The 24324-nt window shown below is 37.4% G+C and overlaps 1 protein-coding gene and 1 long non-coding RNA gene across 3 annotated transcripts in view; one reads left to right on the top strand and one right to left on the bottom strand.

Moving 5' to 3' along the window:
* OXR1 (oxidation resistance 1) overlaps positions 1 to 24324 on the bottom strand; it is a 460340-nt gene that overhangs the window by 105722 nt on the left and 330294 nt on the right. The gene's annotated exons all lie outside the window — the stretch shown is intronic.
* LOC141372832 (uncharacterized) lies at positions 14614 to 19116 on the top strand. The gene is made up of 3 exons (XR_012378294.1): positions 14614 to 14712; positions 15637 to 15735; positions 18675 to 19116. It is a non-coding gene; the product is annotated as an uncharacterized lncRNA (long non-coding RNA).

The raw sequence follows: 24324 nt of genomic DNA, 5'->3' as shown, positions 1-24324 counted from the left end.
CAAAACAATACAAAAAAACACTGTGCTTTAGTGGAAAACCATGCAGTATATAGAGTAAACTCTGCTGGATTATCTGATTTGACTCTATGGAAGCTACTTTATAACTCTATAAATTGTAAAAACTGATAGCAATCCAAAATAATTCCTGTCTATAAACAAAGGCATTCTTGTCTAAGTGAATTCTGTCCAATAGACTGAACTGGCTTTTTTCACCATCAGTAGAAGAATGTGCCTCCATCTGCACATTTATTTCAATAATCCTCATCTATTAATATATCTGTTTGGATTCTCCTTTGAACTGGTTGTAACATCTTACTGGTTCTTTCATTAATGTGTTAAATACAATATTTAATGTGTTATTTTTGTCTGTCTTGATTTTATACCTTTTTTGGGAGAAAATTATCCTTAAACAGTGTTCTCTTACTGTCTTATTTCTATGATAGAATCCTTTGGGATATACACGTGTGTACACACATACATTAAAGCTCTTTCTTTTGCTATAGCAATATTCTTTTAAAATATGAAAGGAAATAACATTTTTTGCTATATTTATTAATTCTTTGGACTATGAAACGTTGCACCATGTTTCCTCTTAAATCCATCTACAGTCATAAAGGCATTTTAGATATTTTGAAATATTCTTGTATTTTAGCATGAACAATTTTAAGAGCAGCAACATGGTTGGGAGAAACAACAAACTATTCTAATTACAATTCTCTAGCCAAGGATTATAATACTGTGCTGTAGCAGAGCAAACAAGCCGAGGGATAAAAGAGTGTGTAGAACATGTTTATGGAATGGCAGATGATCACGATTTAACTACCAGGTTTTGTTTGTACTGACTGAGGGCTAATAAGCAATAAGACAATTTTATGCAGAGACTGCTGCTGTGGAGGGAAGAGAGGGAGAGACTAGGTAACTGGGCATCTACTAGGAAGAAGAGGGAGAGAAAACAACTTGAATATCTACAAAATTGAAAATCACACACATCTAACAATGCAGCTTCCTGTCAATAGGGAGCCTCTCAGGAGCATACCCCTAAATTAGAGAAGTATAATGACCAGCACCTGAGTGTCAGTAATTCTCTGATTCAGAGTCAGAACCAAAATTCCTTCCCCTGTCCCATTATTCATTTATTCCTCCTAATACATATTTGTCTAAAGGAAAATCTTAGATGCTGTAGATTATTCCATAAAATCTAAACCAACAAATATAGTACCATATAGGAAGAACTACTTGTGGTTAAGATGGGAAGGTTTCTGAAAGTAAATTCTTGCTCATCTGCTGACTCACTCTATAAGCACAAGGCACCTACTAAACCAGTCAGGCATCGATGGTTCATCTATAAACAGTATAATGTCTACATTTGGGGACGCCGGCTGAGTTTACTATATAGTCCTTGAAAACCATTCTCAGGTTTCTATAGGAAGAAGCCAGAAAACATGAAATGTATTACCACAAATACTGCCACTTAATAAGCTGCAAAAGCGCTTGGGTTTTCTTTTTAATAGCTTGGGCAATTCTCTTTTGCTCCCTTTTCCAGAAACAAAAAAATGATATGCTGTGCAGTTGGTAAGTACATAAAGGGTTTATATGATGTTGAAAGGAATGCTTTTCTATATGACAAATACATACCAGCTTAAAGGGTTTCCTATTGATCACATAACATCAAAAGGCCTTAGTCTGCACTTAAGCATAGACTCTCAATGGAATGAGATCAGGACAGGACTCTATTTAATGCTTGGTTTGGATGAGTAGGTAGCTTAACATTTTATCAGTCAACCATTAAAGTGAACTGCCAGAGAAGAGTGCCATGACGAGAGCAAATACGGGGCTAGAACAGAAGCATCATCAAATGCTTTTTCTTTTTTAAACACAACTAAGGCATTAAATCTAAGATCGATGGCCCTAAGTACAAAGTGTAACATCTACCATAGGATCATTTTTGAGAAAAGGAGCTTGATGGATCTGGCTTTTGCCAGGACTACCTGAAAATGCCCCTAGACCAATGAATTTGTCCTATTTTTAAAATACTTTGGAGAGGGGGCTCTTGGGGGGCTCAGTCGTTAAGCGCCTGCCTTCGGCTCAGGTCATGATACCAGGGTCCTGGGATCGAGCCCTGCATCAGGCTCCCTGCTCAGCGGGAAGCCTGCTTCTCCCTCTCCCACTCCCCCTGCTCGTGTTCCTGTTCTCACCATCTCTCTGTGTCAAATAAATAAAATCTTTAAAAAAAAAAAAGAAAAAAAAACTTTGTGGAGAGGAGAAAGCTTCTCTGGCATCCCATTAAATGATTAACCCTTCTTACTATAAGAAATTTTATTGTAGTTATTTCCAAAATTTCTAGAGCATAAGTCTACTTCTTTTGGTATTTTTTTAAAAATTATGAAAAATTTGGGGCATCTGGGTGGCTCAGTTGGTTGAGCGTCTGACGCTTGGTTTCGGCTGGGGTCATGATGTTGGGGTCGTGGGATCAGACTCTGCATGCTTGAGATTCTCTCTCTCCCTTTCCCTCAGCCCCTTCCCCCCACTCACATGCACTCTCTCTCAGATAAATAAAATCTTTAAAAAATTATGAAAAATTCTAACATCCAAAAGTAGACAGAAGAAAGGCAACCTACTGAATAAGAGATGTGCAAATGATATATCCAATAAGGAGTTAATATCCAAAATATATAAAGAACCTATACAACTCAACACCAAAAAAACCAATGTGATTTAAAAAATGGGCAGAAGACATGAATAGACATTTTTCCAAAGAAAACATACAGATGGCAATAGACACATGAAAAGATGTTCAACATCACTCATCATCATCTCCCTGAACTATAATGAGATATCACTTCACACCTGTCAGAATGGCTAAAAGCAAAAACACAAAAAAATAACAAGTGTTGGTGAGGAGGGAGAGAAAAAGGAACCCTCATGCACTGCTGGTGGAAATGTAAATTGGTGCAGCCATTGTGGAAAACAGTATGGAGGTTCTTAAAAGAAATTAAAAATAGAATTGCCATATGATCTAGTAATTCCACTACTGGTTCTCCACCCAAAGAAAATGAAAACACTAATTCAAAAAGATATATGTACCTCTGTATTTATTGTAGCATTACTTACAATAGCCCAGATATGGAAGTAACCCAAGTGTCCATCCACAGTTGAATGGATAAAGAAGATGTGGTGTATATATGTATACACACACACAGTAGTGTATATATACCACTTTATATATATAAATATAAAACACTCTATGTATATTTATATTTATATATACATATAAGTAAAATGGAATATTTCTCAGCCATAAAACATAATTAGATCTTGCCATTTGCAACAACATGGATGGACCTAGAGGGTATAATGCTAAGTGAAATAAGTCAGAGAAAGACAAATACCATATGATTTCACTCATCTGTGGAATTTAAGAAACAAAACAAATGGACAGACAGAAAAAAAGACAAAAAAATCAAACTCTTAAGTAGAGAGCAAACTGGTGGTTGCCAGAGGAGAGGTGGGGGGGGGCATGCGTGAAACAGGTGAAGGGGATTAAGAGTACACTTACTGTGATGGGCACTGAGAAATGTACAGAATTGCTGAATCATTATATTGTACACCTGAAACTAATTTAACACTCTATGTTAATTATATTTCAATAAAAAACACAATAATAAAAAGTACAAGAGAAAGAACATCAGGTATGATGGTAGGTCTTCACACATTTGAAGTTAACAGACAATGTTAGAATGTCAGAATTTTTTAACAATTAAAAGATGTTCCTTATACAAATCTACATGGAAAAACTTTGAGATATATCTTTTGCGTGAAGATTTGAGGGTATATTTTGCCTCTTATACTGTCTAGTTTTCAATACAGGCTGAAGTTGGATTTATTTACTACTAATGAAAATAAAATCCAAAATGACAAAAAAAAAAAAGTAGACAGAAGAGTAGCATGACAGATTCAACAATTTTAAAGATTTTGCCACATTTGTATCACTTCTTGCTATCTTCTTTGCCAAAACATTTTAAAACAAATTCCAGATACATTATTTCACCCCTACATGCATCAGTCTATATGTCTAAATTTAAAACATCAAATATTGGACGTCCATCATTATTATGTGCCATTATCACATGAAATAGCATGCATTCCTTTGTAGAATCCAAGACCTAATCCATACCCAACCTCCCCAATAGGTAAAAATGTCTTTTCCCTATTGGCTTGTTGAATCATGATCTACACAAGGTCTACATACTACAACCGGTTAAGTCTCTAGTCATCTAGACCAGTGCTTCTTAAACTCTATGCGCAAATGAATCACTTAGGGATCTTAAGACTCACTAGGGTCTGGGGCAAGACCTGAAAGATTGCATGTTTAATAATCTCCCAGGTGGTAGCAATGTTGCTGCAATCAAAGTGGGCCACACTTGGAGCAGCAAGATCTTAGCAAAGGCCCCATCCTTTTTTGTTTGTTTTTTCCATGCCATTTGGCTTGTTGCAGAAACAAGTCAGTGATCCTGGGCTATGTCCCATGGTCTGGATTTCCATGTTTGTTTCCATGTGATATTATTTAACTTGTTCCTCTTCCATTACCCTTACTTTCCTTAAATAATGTTAGCTCTAAAAACTTGAATAATCAAGTTCACCTTTTCTATGATTCAAATAACTACTCAATCTGTTTGAGTATCATATGCTTTATGGTGATTCTTTTGTTAAATAGCTGGCTCTAGAGTCAGATTTCCACGAGTCAATTTCTGCTTTCATCACTTACTAGTTGTATGACCTTGGATAAGTTAATTCCCCAAGCCTCAGTTTTCTCATCTGTAAAATGGGTATAATATCTATAGTAATGTGAAAAATGGCATATGCCAAGTGTTCAATAAATGGAAGCTATTATTGTTATTGTCTTTGTCATTTTTTTATTTCAAGTTACAATATTTTAGTTTCTGGGACTTTTCTTCTAAGTCCTAAAACTAACTTTTCAGCTCTTTGTTCATTTTAGACTCTCCTATAAATCAGCTCTAGCTTTTATTTTTTTGTACAGTACAGATCACAAACTAGGCAGGACCCTAAGAGGGAGCATATGATGAGTTTTCAGAAAATTTCCTTTTCATGTTTTAATTTCTCTCTTTTTTAAAAAGATTTTATTTATTTATTTGAGAGAGAGAGCATGAGTCGGGGGAGAGGGGCTGAGGGAGAGGGAGAAGCTGGCTGCCCGCTGAGCAGGGAACCTGACATGAGTCTGCATCCTCGGGCCCTGGGATCATGACCTGAGCAGAAGGGCAGACGGACAGACACTTACCTGACTGAGCCACCCAGGCGTCGTCCCTTCATGTTTTAATTTCTCTTTCAGATTACCATGGGTTATTTAGCCTACAAATAAGACTGATTTTTAACCTTATACCAGCTCACCCAAGTAAGTCTTTCAAAGGGTGTTAGTTCTTGGTAGTTCATCATAGAAATTTAGGTAACAAAATTGTGCAAAATGAAATAGTTCCAAACCAAACATCTTAAGTGTATATTACAGAACTAAGGGAGCTTGTTCGTTCATGTAAATCCCACATAAATTACATAGACTTTCTGTGTATTATCAGTAATAAAGAAATGTTTTAATATTAAGACAGGTTTAGTCAGAGAGTAAATCTTCAAGAGATTACTGAAATTGAGCTCATGGGACAAGCGTATATTTCCTTCTTTCTTTAATAGTTTTTGGAGGTTTGGAGAGAATCCCCACATTAAACTTCATATTTTGGGTACAATCCCAAACAACACAGTACCTTTTGATTTTTTTTTACGACTGACCATAGGAACACAGCACATGAATTATATGGCCATGAAGTCTGCAATTTTAAGTTAAAGCCATGACTTTCTTTATAATAAATTCCATCAGCACAGAGTAACTAAGAGTCATCTTTTTTACAGCAAGCAAGTGCTGGCCCTGATGATCAGGGCCAAAAAAGAAATTAGGCAATGAGCCCAACATTGTTTTACACTTAGCTCTTTTTTCTTCTCCTTTTGAGCTTGATTTTCTCAGATGTCTTTCCTATGAGACTACGAATATATTTGTTGCAGAGATGTATTCTCTTAGTTTAACGTGAAGAGTAAAGTAAAAAGGTAGAATTGGCAGAGTACTAGGGCCAAAGCAAAATAGCTGAAGGGAACATTTGAAAGTTAGTTCCTTTAAAGAGTCATATGCGAAGGCAGCCACATGGTAAGAGAAGAGTAGTGGTATTACCATAATTTTACTAGTATGCAGTTGTTTTGGAGTAATAGTATTTACCTGTGATGCAAGAAACCTAGTGATTTAACTAGAAATCAGATGGGAGGCTATATAATTATGTCTAACTTAACAAAAGGCAGCAAAAATTTAAATTATATACACCAAAAAGAGTGCTGTCTAAAAAGGCCCTTTTGGGGTGCCTGGGTGGCTCAGTCAATTAAGTGAGTGACTCTTGATTTCAGTTCAGGTGGTGATCTCAGGGTTGTGAGACTGAGCCCCATGTTAGGCCCTGCGCTGGGCATGGAGCCTGCTTCCGATTTTCTCCCTTTTGCTCTGCCCCTTCCCCCCTCCTCCTGCTCAGACGTGCATACAAGCACACTCTCTCCCTCTAAAAAACAAAGTGCCCTTTTTTTTCTGTAGCTATTATACATGGTTTTTTTTTCTGTAGCTATTATATATACAACCTAAAACAAAATCAAGATCGATACAGAATAAGCTTTACCCAACAAGGACAATCCATCTGTTACTGGATAATAGAGCATTTCACTTGACAAGTTGTTTTATTTCCAGATATTTAAATGCATTTTACCTGAAATATCGCTTAAAAGGCAAACATAAAAAGGAATTTAGTGGGATAAGACTACCCAGAAATGAAATAGCATTTTATAACCATATTCAGATTTTAGGCCATATCTGTTTTCCCCCATTCACCCAGAAAAAGGTAAAAGACACAGAAAATGTGTTATGTAATCAATCACTGTAATAATGGATGGCATTGCAAAGCTAGCTATGTCCTGATGTGATACCACCTGAAGGTAATATCTGTTTCCACATTAAACATAAAGAACACTACTTTTTCTCCCCAAACCTTTTATTAAAATCTGAAGGGTAGGTCTAAATGGATCATGTCCTATCTTTCTTCATTCTTAGCATTTGCAAGATCTAAATCTCCTAAGAAATTTTCTGTCTTCCTAAAATGTATTTAGCTTTAGGGAACATATCAATAACATCTTTTCCATGAATATAGATATTTTCTTTCTTCTTGTCTAGGCTATGAACTGAATATTCCCAGTCTCTCTCATTTTATTTCAGTTTTCCAAACGGCAAGTACTTAAAATATTTTTTGCACTGTATCTTGATGAGGGGTATTGAAGTACATACGGTACTATACATAATACATAGCAGACGTAGCAATTTCCCCAGAACAGAGGATGAAAGCTGTACTGAAGGGATTTTTTTTTTTCAGTTGGCTATTAAATCACTGTATCAGTAATATGTTCCCAAGAAAATTTATGTTGAAAATCACTGAAAATTTATATATTCTTATTAGGATCAAATTGTTATTAGTAGACTGATTATGATCTCCTATGGCACAACCTAGGTCACTAGTGACACACAGTAGTCATTCAATAAATATTTGTTGAGTGAATTAAATGAATAAACACTAACATGATGCAAGGAAAGCATATTATATGTTCACTAAATGCTCCCAATCTAAACTCACATCCATAAAATATTCTACCTTTTATAATTCATTTTATAGCTACTTAAAAATTAAAGCCACAAATACATTTTGATAGATTTTTGTGTGTGTGCCAAAAAAAAAGACTAATAGGTAAATACAAAATGAGGTGCATAAACAGTCCAAGGTTGAATATTTCTGAAGACATTCAATTTGCCTTCTTCATTTCGTGTTCCACCCATACACAGAAAAGCAACGGTTGTTTACCATCCTTACAAAATGCCAGCAAGTATCACTGCATAAAACTACAGGCTGTAATTGTGTGCGTGCAGACTCTAGTCTCACGAATTTCAAACAATTCCAGTCTTCCAGTTCTCCTTTCTGCCCCTCATCTCTTCCCGCTTGCACACTGATCTTGCCTATCTTTCACTATTGAACCAGTATTTGAAATATTTAGTCAGTATTTTCTCCTTTTCCAGTGATCTCCACGCCTGATAACCACTTCCCTTGATCCAGAAGCAACTTCTGTGCTCCGCTGACTCTATGGTGTATTTTTCTAGGCTTCACAAATGAGGTCAGGTCCCACTTCATACAGCAAAAGGCCAGAAGAAAATTCTCCAAATAATGTTATTTTGAAGAGAATGCTACAGGTTATTTTCAGCAATTCCCATTTAACTGTCCTAAGCATTTACTGAATATTGGTGCAGCCATGATCCATACAGAAGCAAGACGCCTATCAGTCTCTACCCCTATTCACTGTGCTTCACAGTCATATGGTAGCTACTGAGATAAAGAAAATGGCTCAGTAGTTTAAAAACAAAAGAATACCTCTACGTAGTGGTCTCAAATCATTAAACGAATTAAATGCCTTACTCATTTATGTTTACCTTCACTCTTAAGAGACAGATTGTTTAGTAGAGTTACTTTGGAGTTCTGTTGCTCCTGATGTGTTTAATTGATAAACTATTTGGCTGTTTCTGGATCTGGATTTATGAGAAAGTTATTATATGGATGGCTCCAGGATACTAGATAGCTGATCTCTGACTTTTAACTTAAATTCTAATTTTGGTTATATAGTAATACTCTTGAAACAAAAATTTTAACACATTAATCTACTGGAAAATACTTTTCAACATAGAACACAGCCTGGCTGTGTTTAAAAATTAAAAAAATGATGAGAGTTACATCATTTGGTTTACTTTCAAGATCCTCTGACACCACACTTGGGTTGCACTATGGTCAAATGGCAAGAGTTCGTACAGCTCATGAACCACGAGAATAATTTGCAGTTGGTATATTTTAAAGTTAAGTTCTTATTATCTATTTGTATATCTTTACAAAGAGGGACTTTTAGTTAATTTGTGCTTATTTTACTCTCACTAATGACTAGAGAAACAGAAAGTATGTATTATCTTTCTTCTTCTTCTAATACAAACAACCCCTTCCTTTCTATTACCTTCTTAATAAAGCTACCTTTTATTTATCTAACTTTCAGATTTTCAGTTTGCTAAAACCCTCATTTATTTTCCCTTCATCAATGCTGGGAAGTCGGGGACAGGCAGCTAAGATAGAGCTCATATTCATGATATCCATCTTATACACTAGAAAATGATATAGGCAGAGCAAATAAATAACTTTTCTGAAGTTATATAGTTACTTAGTGATTATAGGAAGAGCTGCTAACTATCTAATATCCATTCTTCCCTTCTTCCTTCCTGATTCTATTTGAAATAACAATATATTTAGGAAAAAAAAAAAAAGCTCTTTTTTCACTTTCTTTTTCCAGATATCCCTGTGACACAGTTCTAGACACAGAGACATGAGCTGAAGTCTCCTAGAGGCTTCTGGGAAAGTTTTTGCTTCACTGATACAAGGTACCACTCCTTCCTACCTTTCTCCTGTCAGAAGACGGATGTGATGGCCAGAGCTATAGCTTCTTCGAACCAAGAGGAAAGGGTGAAGAAAATTTTAAAGAGACTTGACATCCTGAATTTATACCAGTTATCGCCAACTTCTAGATTTCTTCCACAAGAGAAAAATAGAGCTCTATGTGACTGTAACCAGGGGGTCTTCACTCGACAGACAAATGCAATTGCTCAGCTTTAGAGTAGGAGCTTGAATTTAGGTTCCCGGTTTCCAGCTCTGTCATCTTTCCATTGTTGTAGATTACGGTGCCTGCTAATCCTAGGCTATAACTGGACTTGTTCTTCCTAGCACCCATGAAATATAGCATTCAACATCAAGTCCTACAGCATGGAAACAAGGTAGTATCGCATCTTGTATTTTAACTGGTTACCTCTATAGCTCTAAGCAAAAAAGCAAAGCAACCAAAGGCTGTTTTTGACATTTCCCTCCCTACCTCCTTCTCTCACTCTCTTCCCTCTCTCTCTCATACACACATACACACATTTTTTAAAGAGCTTTTCTGGACCCCTGGCACTTAATGTCTTTTGGAATCTACTACTCAAATCCTATCAAGGCCTACCCTTTCCTAAGGGCTTTAAGCTTTCAGTGACACTCTCTTCTGCCTCTCTACCACCAATCAAAGCTGATAGGATAAGAGGAGAATGTAGAATTATTGTCACTGAAGTAATTTATGGGGATGTAAATATCACTATTGGAGGGTATTTGCAAGATGACTTGTAAATCCAGTCCAACCTCTAAGATTGGAAAGCACTGAAGAGTCATTTGTGAGTGAGGGGCTTCACCAGTACTCTAATCTAAGCGGCTACTCTTCTCCTCAGTTTAGCCCCCCTGAATGTCCTCACTGCCCCCTCCACCCCCAGGCAGCACAGGTGGCCACACAGCCTAACGCAGGGATTTGCTGCTTACTGTTTAGACCTGCCAAGTCCTAGAATTAGAAAAGTACTAGAAACAGGGAAAGGAAGGAATGTGCTTCTGCTAATTCTGTACATTTAAAAGCATCGTTAGTAGATATTTTAACCGTGTAATACAAATCGGGTAATTAAAAGTTTCTGCTTTTTAATGTATGTCTGGCATGCTATGAACCCTCCAGTAAACATTCTTCCTTGTACCTTCCTCTTTTCTTTTCTCATCTGCTGTCATGTTACTTGGTGTAAAAAGCCTACTTCCTCTTTCAGATCATTCTATCATAGTCTTTATGTTCCTCCCATGAGAATATCAGTTCTGCTGTGCCTATCAAGAGAAGAAAAAAACAAAAACAAAAACAAGGTACACTCAAGCAAAAGATTTGGTTTCTAGCCTCACATTTATGACTCTGGCTAAATGATCTTGGGCAGAGCATTTACCATTCCTGCATCTCAGTTTTCTTAGCTGAAACGGTGAGGTAGATTCACCTTGGAAAGGAACGTTTCAGTTCCAAGATTCTCTAATTTAAGCCCATGTTTATACACATGTCATTAATCTTTGCAACAGTCTTGTGGGGAAGGAGAGTAACATTATCCCCACGGTGTAGATGTAGACAGAAGAGGGAAAGGAGGCTCCATGACTTGTCCACTGATGCAAAGCTGGCAGGTAGCCAAGCAAGGAACTAAACCCAGATAGTAGCTGACTTCTTTCTCTGCAGAGAAAGATAAGCCACCACTTCCCAATACAAAAAGGAGACAAAGGAGGTCAACTAGGTGAGATTTTAAGGCTCTCCCTCAAATTCAGAGATAGAGGCAGGGAGTTTCACTCCCTTAAGACATGGGATTATAATTTGTAAATATATCCTACTGTATTCAGATCACATATGCTTTAGTGAATCTCCAAGGGATGGAGGATCCTGCCACACAAGTTTAAACAAAAGTTTATTAAAAATAATGTTTGCAAATAATCCTAAAATTTGTATGGAACCAGAAGAGACCCCGAATAGCCAGAGGAATACTGAAAAAGAAAAGCAAAGTGGGCAGCATCACAATTCCGGACTTCCAGCTCTATTACAAAGCTGTCATCATCAAGACAGTATGGTACTGGCACAAAAAAAGAAACATAGATCAATGGAACAGAATAGAGAGCCCAGAAATGGACCCTCAACTCTATGGTCAACTTATCTTTGACAAAGCAGGAAAGAATGTCCAATGGAAAAAAGACAGTCTCTTCAACAAATGGTGTTGGGAAAACTGGACAGCCACATGCAGAAGAATGAAACTGGACCATTTCCTTACACCACACACAAAAATAGATTCCAAATGGTTGAAAGACCTAAACGTGAGACAGGAGTCCATCAAAATCCTAAAGGAGAACACAGGTAGCAACCTCTTCGACCTCAACTGCAGCAACTTATTCCTAGAAACATCACCAAAGGCACGGGAAGCCAGGGCAAAAATGAACTATTGGGATTTCATCAAGATAAAAAGCTTTTGCACAGCAAAAGAAACAGTTCACAAAACCAAAAGACAACCGACAGAATGGGGGAAAATATTTGCAAATGACATATCAGATAAAGGGCTAGTATCCAAAATCTATAAAGAACTTATCAAACTCAACACCCAAAGAACAAATAATCCAATCAAGAAATGGGCAGAAGACATGAACAGACATTTCTCCAAAGAAGACATCCAAATGGCCAACAGGCACATGAAAAAGTGCTCAACATCGCTCGGCATCAGGGAAATCCAAATCAAAACCTCAATGAGATACCACCTCACACCCGTCAGAATGGCTAAAATTAACAAGTCAGGGAACGACAGATGTTGGCGGGGATGTGGAGAAAGGGGAACCCTCCTACACTGTTGGTGGGAATGCAAGCTGGTGCAACCCCTCTGGAAAACAGTATGGAGGTTCCTCAAACAGTTGAAATTAGAGCTACCATTCGATCCAGCAATTGCACTACTGGGTATTTACCCCAAAGATACAAATGTAGGGACCCGAAGGGGTACGTGCACCCCAATGTTTATGGCAGCAATGTCCACAATAGCCAAACTGTGGAAAGAGCCAAGATGTCCATCGACAGATGAATGGATAAAGAAGATGTGGTATATATACACAATGGAATATTATGCAGCCATCAAAAGGAATGAGATCTTGCCATTTGCAACGACGTGGATGGTACTGGAGGGTGTTATGCTGAGTGAAATAAGTCAATCAGAGAAAGACATGTATCATATGACCTCACTGATATGAGGAATTCTTAATCTCAGGAACAAACTGAAGGTTGCTGGAGTGGTCGGGGGTGGGAGGGATGGGGTGGCTGGGTGATAGACATTGGGGAGGGTATGTGCTACGGTGAGCGCTGTGAATTGTGTAAGACTGTTGAATCACAGATCTGTACTTCTGAAACAAATAATGCAACATATTTTAAGAAAAAAGAAAAAGAAGAAGATAGCAGGAGAGGAAGAATGAAGGGGAGTAAGTCAGAGGGGGAGACGAACCAGGAGAGATGATGGACTCTGAAAAATAAACTGAGGTTTCTAGAGGGGAGGAGGTAGGGGGATGGGTTAGCCTGGTGATGGGTATTAAAGAGGGCACATTCTGCATGGAGCACAGGGTGTTGTGAACAAACAATGAATCATGGAACACTACACCAAAACAAATGATGTAATATATGGTGATTAACATAACAATAAAAAATTTAAAAAAATCTCCAAAAAAAAATAATGTTTGCCCTCCTCTTCATAAAGAATAATGATACTCAATGAAAATTATTTATTTTATAATTTAACACGTGTTTATGCTGATATATGTGCACTCTATATTTTGGGGGAGAATATAAATTCTAGAATTATTTCTGTGTTGGTATTCTTGACATACAATTACATACTAACCAACAGAACATAAACATTCATGAGTTTAAACTATTAGTCTATTAAACATGGACAAATGGAATATGAACACTAGCAATGACAATGATTTACTTTGCTAACTGCTCCATCCTCTATTTTTACCCAGTTCCTCAGGGGGCACGGTAGTAGTTGGCTAAACAGAACCCGGGACTGGTAGTCAGAAGCTTCAAGCGCTGTTCCAGGGACTTGCGCTGACTCACTCAATGACCATGTCATCAGTTGATCTACCTTATGCTCTCAGATGTGAGAATTTAGGAGTGTTGCCTAACTTCACTAACCTCTGGGAAATGCTATGAATGTAGGTATAACTCTGGAAAAAGTAAGAAGGATCAGAAGGGGAAAAGCATAAGATGAGTCTTACCCAACTTAGCATGAAGCATAACTATTCCTTTTTTTAAAAGAGAATTTAAACTTTTAAGATAATTTAAATCCTAAATTTTAAAAGAATTATTTCTAAATATTGATCTCCTCTCCTTTGGCAACAAAATCCCTCAATTTTATGGAGGGAAATGAGTAGAAAAAGGGTGCAATTTTGTCTCCTCTGCACCCCCTCTAACCTCTATAAGTCTGATTGTGCTCCTTCATAAAATCTGATTGAGTGTTATTTGAAGGGTCAGGGCAGTTACACAGTGAATGGAAAGAGGAATTCTTCATATTTGAGAAAAAGCAAAGCCCCACATATTTTGAAATTCTGTTCAGAGTTTGCGTCACTTCTTTATCTGTTCAGCATTTGTTGGGTGCTGCACATTATGCTCAGCTCTGAGAATACAAGGACAATGAAGATATGGTGTCTACACCTAAGGAACTGCCAACAGATCAGAGAAAATAGATATTTAAAGAAATTATTACACTACAGTATGGGGAGTGTGAAGATGAAAGAGGACAGAAAAGAGGTGCTAGGGGCATCTAGAAAAAGTCAAAGATGTAGTTTATCAGTTAACCTTGTGGGCAATGGAAGCAAGAAAAAGAACATAATTTTTCAGATACTGTAAGATTTATTGTAATGGGTTTTAAAAAATGAATATTTAATCAAACTGAATTGTGTACCTGGCAATGTGTCAGACAGCAGTCAAGCCTAGAAAAGCACCGGTTTTGGAGTTGTACAGATAAAATTACAACTCCATTTCTGTCTATAGGTGTGACCTTGGGCAAGTTGCCTGACCTCTCAAAATCTGTTTCTTTGTTTAGAGAATGGAGATTATAAAAATATCTATGCCTCATGGGGTTATATGAAGATTATGTGGGAGAATACACATAAGCACCCAGCCCAGTCCTTGAAATCTGCCAAGATGGTAAGTGTTCAATAAATACTAGTTACTAGTAAGTACTCTATATACATTTTCTCATTGAACTCTTGCAACAATCCAATGGATAAGCATTCCTAAAATAGGATATAGAACACAAAAGATGCTAGGAAGACAGGTTCCAAACCACGGAAGACTATGTGTGCCATGATAAGGAGGCTGGAATATATGTAGCAAGCAATGGTAAATCTTTTGAGGGTTTTTAAGAGAGAACCAATGAGTTCTATGTTTCAGAAAGATCCGTAAGATGACAGTGTGGATAACAGGTTGGAAGGGCAAGGAGAAGGAAGAAAGGTTAGGAGTCCAGTTAGGAATTCCTTATAAGTTACTCTGAGTAATAGTAGTATGGGAAATCCTAAATGTGATTCATATCCCCTGTGACTCCAACCTCCTATATCCTGTGATGGCAAAAGCATTAGGGCTTGCCTAAATGCTGATTCCTTCAAGATATGGACTGTCCTAGCACTGGTGGTCTTTTTAGATTCATTTTCTTTGTTACTAAGTGGCATGAGGTTGGCATCTCTGAAAGGCAGCAAATAAGCTCCCTGCTAGAACTGGAGGAACTAAGTATCAGTGTGATTGTTTCTTGGCTGCAGGGGAGAAGTTGAAAGCAGACGTTCTAAAAGCATTGGGGTTTGATACCTTTATCATTTTTGTCATCTTTATACGTAAATGATGTCATCATCATTCATCTGTACATTAATTCAAGAGTAAATCACACAATAGTAGAGTTGATGCAAAACACAAATATCTCATTGTATGAGATACAATGAATATCTCATTGTACCATGGATTTACCACCATATTCCTACTGTTCTATCTTTTTCTGTTTCAAAAAGCCAGTTTTCCTTACCGTAGCATTTAATGTTTCCACTATAAAACAGTAATCTCGATTCACTATTTTTGCTGCAGATTCTCAATAGTAAAAAGTACACTTCAGAAGAGCAAGGAATGCAATGGAAGTTTAAAACATGCTGAAGGCTACTCTTCTTCCAAAATGCCCGAAGCCAGGTAATTCAGGACCGTTCTCTTGCTTATCTACCAGCATTGGAATATAAACCTTAAGAAATGTATGAGAAACCAAGTTTTCTTTTGAAATACCATCTTTTTTATCCTGATTTTTTTCCCTTTCTACATGTGCTCTGATCCAATTTTGCTTAACAAGACATGCTTTATCAGAGATGCCTTGATTTCAGTTGTTTGTACTTGCACTTTGAGATACATGTTGTTGATAACATGACAGAGAACTATCTGGAGAAAAGAGTCAAGACATAAAAAAGACAAAGAGTTTCAGCATTTTACGTTTTTCAGGATTTGCAATTTTAAAATGATAAAAGCAAATGTGTGCTAGCCCTTTAAAAAAGTTATTGAACACATTAACATCATGTTGCATTTAAAATGTTAATCATATGAACTTAAAAATTGGCTTGAATTCTATGTGCTGTATTCCCCTAGTAAAAAAAAAAAATTGGTTTGAAATATTTATATGAGGAAAATTAGAAACTGGAAGTGTTCTAAAGAATTTTAAAAATTATACAGTATTTATTTAGTGTGTTTGAGAAAAGTATCATAACACTAGTGAATAATAACTATGAGATCTTTTTGTGAAGGTTAGGACTTGGTGGTGGTGGTTGTTTTTTGATTGCAAGAATCTACAATGTTCTAATCAGGAGATCAGCTTTGAGACCGGGAAGACAAAGTGGAGGGAAAAACCATTCTTAAATACTACTGCAAGTTTAATAAATGTGTAAGAGTTTTTTAAAAAGGAAGAAAATTAGATGCTTTATTTATCTATTATTTTTATTTGAGAGAGAGAGAGCAGGGAGAGGGACAAGCGGACTCCGCGCTGAGCACGGAGCCCTATGCAGATCTTGATCTCAGCACCCTGACATTGTGACCTGAGCTGAAATCAAGAGTCCACACTTAACCGACTAAGCCACCCAGGTGCCCCCAAATTCGATACTTTTAAAGTAGTTAAGTGTCTAGCCTCTTTATTTTGGCTCGGGTCATGAGATCTTGAGCCCCATGTCTGGCTCTGCGCTTAGAGCAGAGTCTGCTTGGGATTCTCTCTCTCTCTCCCTTTCCCTCTGCCCCTCCCCCTGCACACACTCTCTCTCCCCCAAGTAAATAAATAAATAAATAAATAAATAAATAAATAAATAAATAAATAAATAAAATCTTAAAAAAATTAGAAAGGTCTTTTTACTTAATAGTATGAGACAGTAAATGTCATACCTCTACTTAATAATTTAATTTTGAAAACTAAATAACAGAAACATGGTTAACTCCATAACCCTGATTGCCTTTAAAAATAAGCTTAATAGCTTCAACCCTGAGATGCTTCTCATATGTCTAAATTGATTTTTCAATTAAAATTTTTTTTCTTGTAAGAAGTTATGTGGTAACACACATATACACACACACCCCAAATAAAACCTTGAACAGAGCAAGATAGACTTCATGATAGAAAAGAATTTTTTAATCCTGAAAATTATAGATTACATTTGAAAAGATATGAACTTAAAAGAGTAAATTTCAAGCATATGGAAAAGAAAAAGATATGTATGCATTAAATATAACTAATTCCTATAATAAACTTACAAATAATCTAAATCCTTTCATCATAAAGTAAGCATATGAAAAATAGAAGAATATAGTTCAATCTCAAAAAAATTTTAAGTGTCACATGTGACATCATTTCAGCAAGCTAGGGAAACATTATTGATGAAACAGTGCAGAATTACCTTGGTGACCAGTGTGGGGGAGGCTAGGACAACTCACCTGTGATTAACTCCAGTTCAGGTTGTCAGCATCTCTCACTGGACTAATTGTCCTATTTTCTTCAAATTCCTGTTCCAGAATGAACTATTTAAAACTCATATCTGACAGGGAACATAATATGATGCATCAACTAGCCATCTAGTAGAATCAGTGATGTGGCTAAACAGAGAGTGTGTAGATCCTTGCTCTACACTCATGTGCTATTAGAGTGAATTTATTCATCATACCAGCTCTTTTTGTTTTTCTTTCTTCGGCATTGATGAGCCCTTAGTTATACTGAAGCCCTAAGCTCATTTCAAATCTGGCTAAAAGACGTTTTGAATTTTGGCAATTTTGATGAAGCATGGGGAATCAGGATGAGGGTGTGTGTGGTGGGGATGGAGCATTGTAGGCCTCTGTAGCAAGTCATGTAACATTTACATACTATCTTTTCCTCACCTGTAAAATGGAAGTAACATTAGTCCTGCCTACTTCATGAGGGTGTTAGGGAACTTTATGTGCAATTAGGATGTATGTTAAAGGTCTTGTTTTTTTTAAGATTTTATTTATTTATTTGACAGAGAGAGAGAGTGCACATGCAGGGGGAGCTGCATGCAGAGGGAGAAGCAGGTTCCCAGCTGAGCAGGGAGGCCAACGCGGGACTCGATCCCAGGACCCTGAGATCATGACCTGAGCCGAAGGCAGACACCCAACCAACTGAGCCACTCAGGCGTCCCTGTTAAAGGTCCTTATAAATCCTGCAGTGCAGAGCAAATTCAAGTAATTCTCTCTCAGAAATAGTTGATTTATAATTGCGACACAAGTAAAGAGGAATAACAATTCCAGTGCTCACAGGCAGAAATGAAGGCTAATTATGAGTGTACATCAAGTCACTGGCTAGCTCTGAGACTACATTTTGTCACTGTTACTACTCTCCTCCATTATACTGGTATTCTTTGTGTTCCGTGAACCAAACTTTTCACCCCCCAACTTTTGCACTTACTGTCATCTCTCTACATGGTTCGCTACTCTCCTGGGTCTGTGTACGGCTTCTCATCACTTGGGTTTCAACTTTAATAATACATTCTCATAAATGCCCCCATCAATATCCACTGCCCTACCCCACCTCAATCTCATGTGATCATTATTTCTTAACATTTATTATCAAATTATCTTATTTCTTCTTTTAGCTGTTCATGGATAAAGTCACCACTCTGTAAGAGCACTGTGCCCTTTTTTGGAAGGAGGACCTGAGTGACCAAGCAGTCTGTCACTAAGGAAGATCAAACTGCCAACATTCTGGATGACAGGAAGTTCATAGTGACCTTGTCAAATCAGAGAAATGATCAGCTGGAAACCTGACTTTCCCAGAGGAACGAGGTGGGGAAAGAAAACACACAAGGACAAAAAACACTGAGCAGACTTGGGATAAATTGCCTTTTTTTTTTCTTTGCCCTTTTATATATAAGATGTTGGAATTGGCCTAACATATTAAGCAAAAATAACCGTTTAGAGAATAAAATTCCTTGTTCTTGTTTGTCAGTACCCTGCAACCTGAATCCTATGAAAAAACAGATTAAAGGAGCCTGAATAGATGAAGTTGACAATTTTCCATATGATGAATTTGGATAAGTAAAGACATTCTCTTAGAAATTAAATTCAAAATGTGTGTACTTAGTGTTCAGATAACTCATTTGCCTATAATTTCCATTCTGTAGCATATGGAATGTTATTTTAAAATATTCTCTCTTAGTCTCATCCTCTAAGGCACATTTATTTGCTGGTATTCCTTAACATCCTCTTTCAAAAAAAGTGTCTTTTCTTAAAGTAAGCGCTGTGCCCAATGTGGGGCTCAAACTCATGACCCCAAGATCAAGAGTCACATGTTCTACTGACTGAGCCAGCCATGCATCCCTGTCTTCACTTTTGAGACACTTAATTCCCTTCCACTCACTATTTACACACCTTCCCCACAACTCACTCTCCAAGGCCCTGCTTTCAGCTTCCCGTAGATCTCTATTTGGTGTTTCCTCGTCTAAATTCCAATTCAGAATTATATACAACCCTACTGTGACACTTAGAGAAGTGTATGATTATAACTGTGTATGTCTCTCTCTCTCGTTACATTCTACTTGTATTACCAAATATGTAGTCCCAGGGCTTAGGTTTTACAAAGCACAGCAGGCATTCAATACATGTTTTCATTTTCTACTTTTCCATAGTGCTAACATTTTTTTAACCATTGCCCATATGTTACTTTATTACTACTGTTTGAATGTCAACACAGGTGGGATTGGGGGCATTTGTTGCTGTATTTTTCCACGGTAAAAACTCATACCTTCTTTTAAGAAAAAAAAAATCCACAAGTGATGGAGTAAAGAGGTTTTGCTGTGTCAATTTTCCATTTAACTGGAAGGAAAGCATATGGAGGAAAATCCCATCAAATAGATGAATCTATATATAGTTCTACTTTTCCAATTAATTTACTCAGTCATGTAAATAAGAACTGTAGAGTGGTTTGAACCCAGACCCCAGAGCCAGGGCCTTAGGTTTGAATTGTGGCTCTGACATTTGCTAAGCTGATTTGACCTTAGGCAAATTTCTTAATCTTTCTGTGCCTTAACTTTCTCATTTGTAAAATGGGGGTAATAATTGTACCTAATGCACAGGGTTGATCTGAAGATATATTCAACAAATATTTATTTAGGATGTATTACATACCAGGCTCTACTCTTGATATGAGCTATCAAACAAGCTATCAAAAAAAGACAAAAGTTCCTTCTTCATAGAGTTTGCATTCCAGTTAGCATAATAAACATAATACACATATATGTGTTAGTGATAAGAGCTAAGGAGAAACAAAACAAGAGGGAAGAGAAATAGGGGGATATGAGCTGTTGAGGAACAGGCGGGATTTGAAATTGTAGGTAGGATGGCCAGGGAAGGTCACATTTGCAAAGTCAACCTGTGCATACAGACTAAAGAAAGTGAGGGTACTGGCAGCATCAGTCTCTATGACAGGGGTGGGGGTGGGGAAGAGCCTGGAAGGCAGAGGGAACAGTGATTGCAAAAACCTTGAGAAAGAAGCACGTCTGGTAGGTTCAAGGGACCAGTGTAGCTGAAGTGGAGTGAACAAGGAGATTATCAGCGATAGGTGTGTATGTGTGTGGTGTGCACTTGCCCCCATGCAGGGGGGTGATCAGTGATCAGATGATGCCCTGGGTGCTGTGATGGCAACTTCAGCTTCTGAGGAGAAACAGGAGCCCCTGACGGGGATAGGCACAGGAGTGGAAGAATCAGACGCCTGTCTTGGCATATTCCTCCAGCTCAGCTGTCTTACCGAAAGCTGACTGGCTGGGAGTGGGGTAGGAAGAGGGGGCACGAGGGAGTTGGGAGGTTTTGCAGGAGAGAGCAAAAGCAGAGGGACAGAGACCAGTCAGGAGAAGGTCCTAGTTAGACTGCAATGGTAGTCAAAAGACCATGGAGTTTGGACCCAGGAGGGAGCGGTGCAGGTGCTAAGAACTGGGCGGATTCAGGATCTTCATTGAGAATACAGCCAATAGGATCTCTGGGCTGATAAGAGACAAAGTGGGAGAGGAAAAAGAAGAGTCTAGAATTACATCAATATTTCTTGGCCTAAACATCTAGAAAAATGGTGCTTCCATGAACTGAAATAAGCTAATATAGCTTAATATATGATTTTTACCATTATGCTAAAATGTATTAACATGTTAATTAGTTAATATATGTAAAGCACTTAGTATAGTACTTTTTTTTTTAATTTTATTTATTTATTTGAGAGAGAGAGAATGAGAGATAGAGAGCACGAGAGGGAAGAGGGTCAGAGGGAGAAGCAGACTCCCCACTGAGCGGGGAGCCCGATGCGGGACTCGATCCCGGGACTCCAGGATCATGACCTGAGCCGAAGGCAGTCGCTTAACCAACTGAGCCACCCAGGCGCCCAAGCACTTAGTATAGTACTTAATACCAAGTCACTCCTATGTCAATGTTTGCTGTTATTGTGAATAAATTGAGATGGGAAAAATTTTAAATCTCAGTATATAAAAATTTTAAATCCCAGTATATATCCCATTTCATGTTAGAGTTAGAACTTTTGGTCTTTGGAAATCAAGTGATTGAGGGGCACCTGGGTGGCTCAGTCGCTTAAGTGTCTGCGTTCGGCTCAGGTCAGAATCCCAGGGTCCTGGGATCAAGTCCCACATCAGGCTCCCTGCTCAGTGAGGAGCCTGCTTCTCCCTCTCCCTGCTGCTCCCCCTGCTTGTCCTCTCTCTCTCTCTGACAAATAAAGAAAATCTTTTTAAAAAAGTGAATGAAATGAGAAATTGGAAGACTCTCCATTGGCAGAGACTGTATAGGAAATATGATTGTCAAGTAATGACCAAATTCCGTCTTCTTCAATTCCCCTTTTCACTTGCAAGTGCCTTTGATACTGCAACTCTTTCTGTTCTTTACTCTTGCCTCTTGAAAGCATCTCTATCCTCCAAAACAACAGCACACACATACACTCACACACATTACCTTTTAAAAACAGTCTGTGTTTTCCACTCACTATTGCAATGGAATTTACCTTAAGTGGTACTATTGTAAGTACCATTGAAGTACCATGTGTTTTGAAAAAACAGCAATGACATTTATTTTTTACTATTATGTTCTTGAACCTGTGAAAGCCAATACAATGAAAGTATTAGAGAATGCTGAAATGCACACAAGTATCTTAACTAGTGTAAACCTAAAGCGCTTTTGGTTTTTATGTAACGGTACCTATGTCCATGGAGTTCATTTCTCATTGGTGAATTGTAGATGAAATTTCAAGCTGAAAATATTTAAAATCTTTTTATAGCAGTAAAAGGGTCCTGGCTATGGAAATAAGTATGTGACTAATCCTATTTGGTTCATTGATTTTGTATCATTTCCCCTTAATGAATATCTGGAACCAGAGAGTGGGACCCTTTCCACAATTACTATTATGATTTGTAGTGTTTGTCCCAGTGGGCATTTGCTTATACCTATAATTCTCTTTCTGTGGAAGGTAAAGCTCTATTAAAATGTATGTTGATGTGCAAATTCCATTTTAGTTTAAGTCTTCACGTGTAATAGGGCCTGGTAAATAAATAACCTTGGGGACCAACAAAGAGACAACAAATTAAGGTTTGGTTGCTTTGACTAGACCAAGAAACTAAAACAAACAAATGCAGAAAGAAAGTACTAACTGCTGGCAACCACCGCACCCACCTCCACTGTGTTTTCCTCTGAAAGTCAGGGGCACTAGACAAAATTCTTTGTCATACAGTGATTCCAAAACCCACTGTTAAACATACTTACGTTATGTTATTTTTTTCTAGAGCCAAAGCCTTACAGTAATTTACAGATCGATTTGCCTCTTAAGTGGAAGGAACAAAGATAGGAAAGGAATTTGGGAATCTAAGTGACCTCTTTTATTTTTAATGCCACGGAGGTGCTTTGGGCTGTGGTCTGCTAATTCAATAAAGGATACAAGCTCTCTGAGACTGGCACACATTCAGCCCTGGGGTTCAAAATAACTAAGACTCTAATTGCTGGAAGTTCTCTGGAGACAGATTTCACAGTGCTCTTTGTGATTCAGTGAGTTAAGGGGTCCGATCATTATTTCCAGTGATAATTAAAATGCAGAACTTACTCTCTTTAGTTGGGGGCAAATTCTTGAATTTCTCCTTCTTTCTTCTAACTTTCCATTCACACATAATCTCATCTAAGACTATTTTGTTTAATATTGATGCTTAAAATGTATAATCAAATAGTACTTCATTGTTTATAAAGTGCTCTCATATATATTTCATATTCAATATTTTTACTGGTTCAATTTTTTTTTTACAAATTGTCCTAACAATCCTATGATGAAGAAATTATTCATATTATTTCTGTTCTTTGGATGTATAATTTGAAGCTCTGAGAAAAATTACTGGATCCCTAAGTACTCATAGTTTTAAGGAGTAGAACCATAACTTGAACCTAAGCCTTTAGTTTTAAAAATGTGTACTCTTTCCATTTCATTACAGTTAAATTTTGGTAATTAATTTACTAATAAAATTCTCCGAGTATTTTCCAGAGGAGTTCAGTCAAGACAGTTGGTTCAAGAACAGGTAGAATCAGTGTGAGGGAATCAGGGTGAAGGAAGGTAGTGAGGAGAGACCAAAATTGGTTATGGAAAAGCCACATAACAGAAAAAGAATACTCTTAAAATATTTGAATGTGAAATACACAGCCTTTAGTATATTATACAACTAACAGATCAATCTATATTTTTACTGCCATAGTTCATCGTATCTAAAACAGAATGTCTTATAAGGTGCATCGCCAAAAGTAAAAAAAGGAAAACAAAACCCTGCCAATTAAACCATGATATACCATTGATCATAAGATACTTTCAGATTTTAAAAAACTAAAATGTGAAAGAAAAAAAAAAGGCCAACCTTAGAATCAAAGAAATATAGAAGTGGTAACTGCAGGGTATTAAAGTTCTCAAAATCAGTCGCAACACCACCTTACTAGACAATCAATAAGCATTTATTAAGTGCCCATGGATGGGCACGACGAAGCAAAATACATAATCTAGGTGAAGAAGCTTAAGTGCTACATATGAAATATTAATTAACATCCTTCAGTTTCACAGTGTTGACCACTGTTGAAGAAAACAGATCCACTTATGCTAAAAGATGTCTGAGTGCGCAAGTGTTGGGAGAGAAGGTAAAGGAGGGAGGAAGAGGAAGAGGGGAGGGGAGGAGAGGAGGAAGCAGCTGGGGGAAGGGAGGATGCTTGGAGAACAGGCAGAAGAATGGAGGA

The sequence above is a fragment of the Callorhinus ursinus genome, unplaced genomic scaffold, assembly GCF_003265705.2.
Source record: "Callorhinus ursinus isolate GAN/ISIS: 27379988/994484 unplaced genomic scaffold, GSC_fseal_2.0 scaffold5, whole genome shotgun sequence".
NCBI classification, from domain to species: Eukaryota; Metazoa; Chordata; class Mammalia; order Carnivora; family Otariidae; genus Callorhinus; species Callorhinus ursinus.
This window is presented reverse-complemented; position numbering and strand designations above follow the sequence as displayed.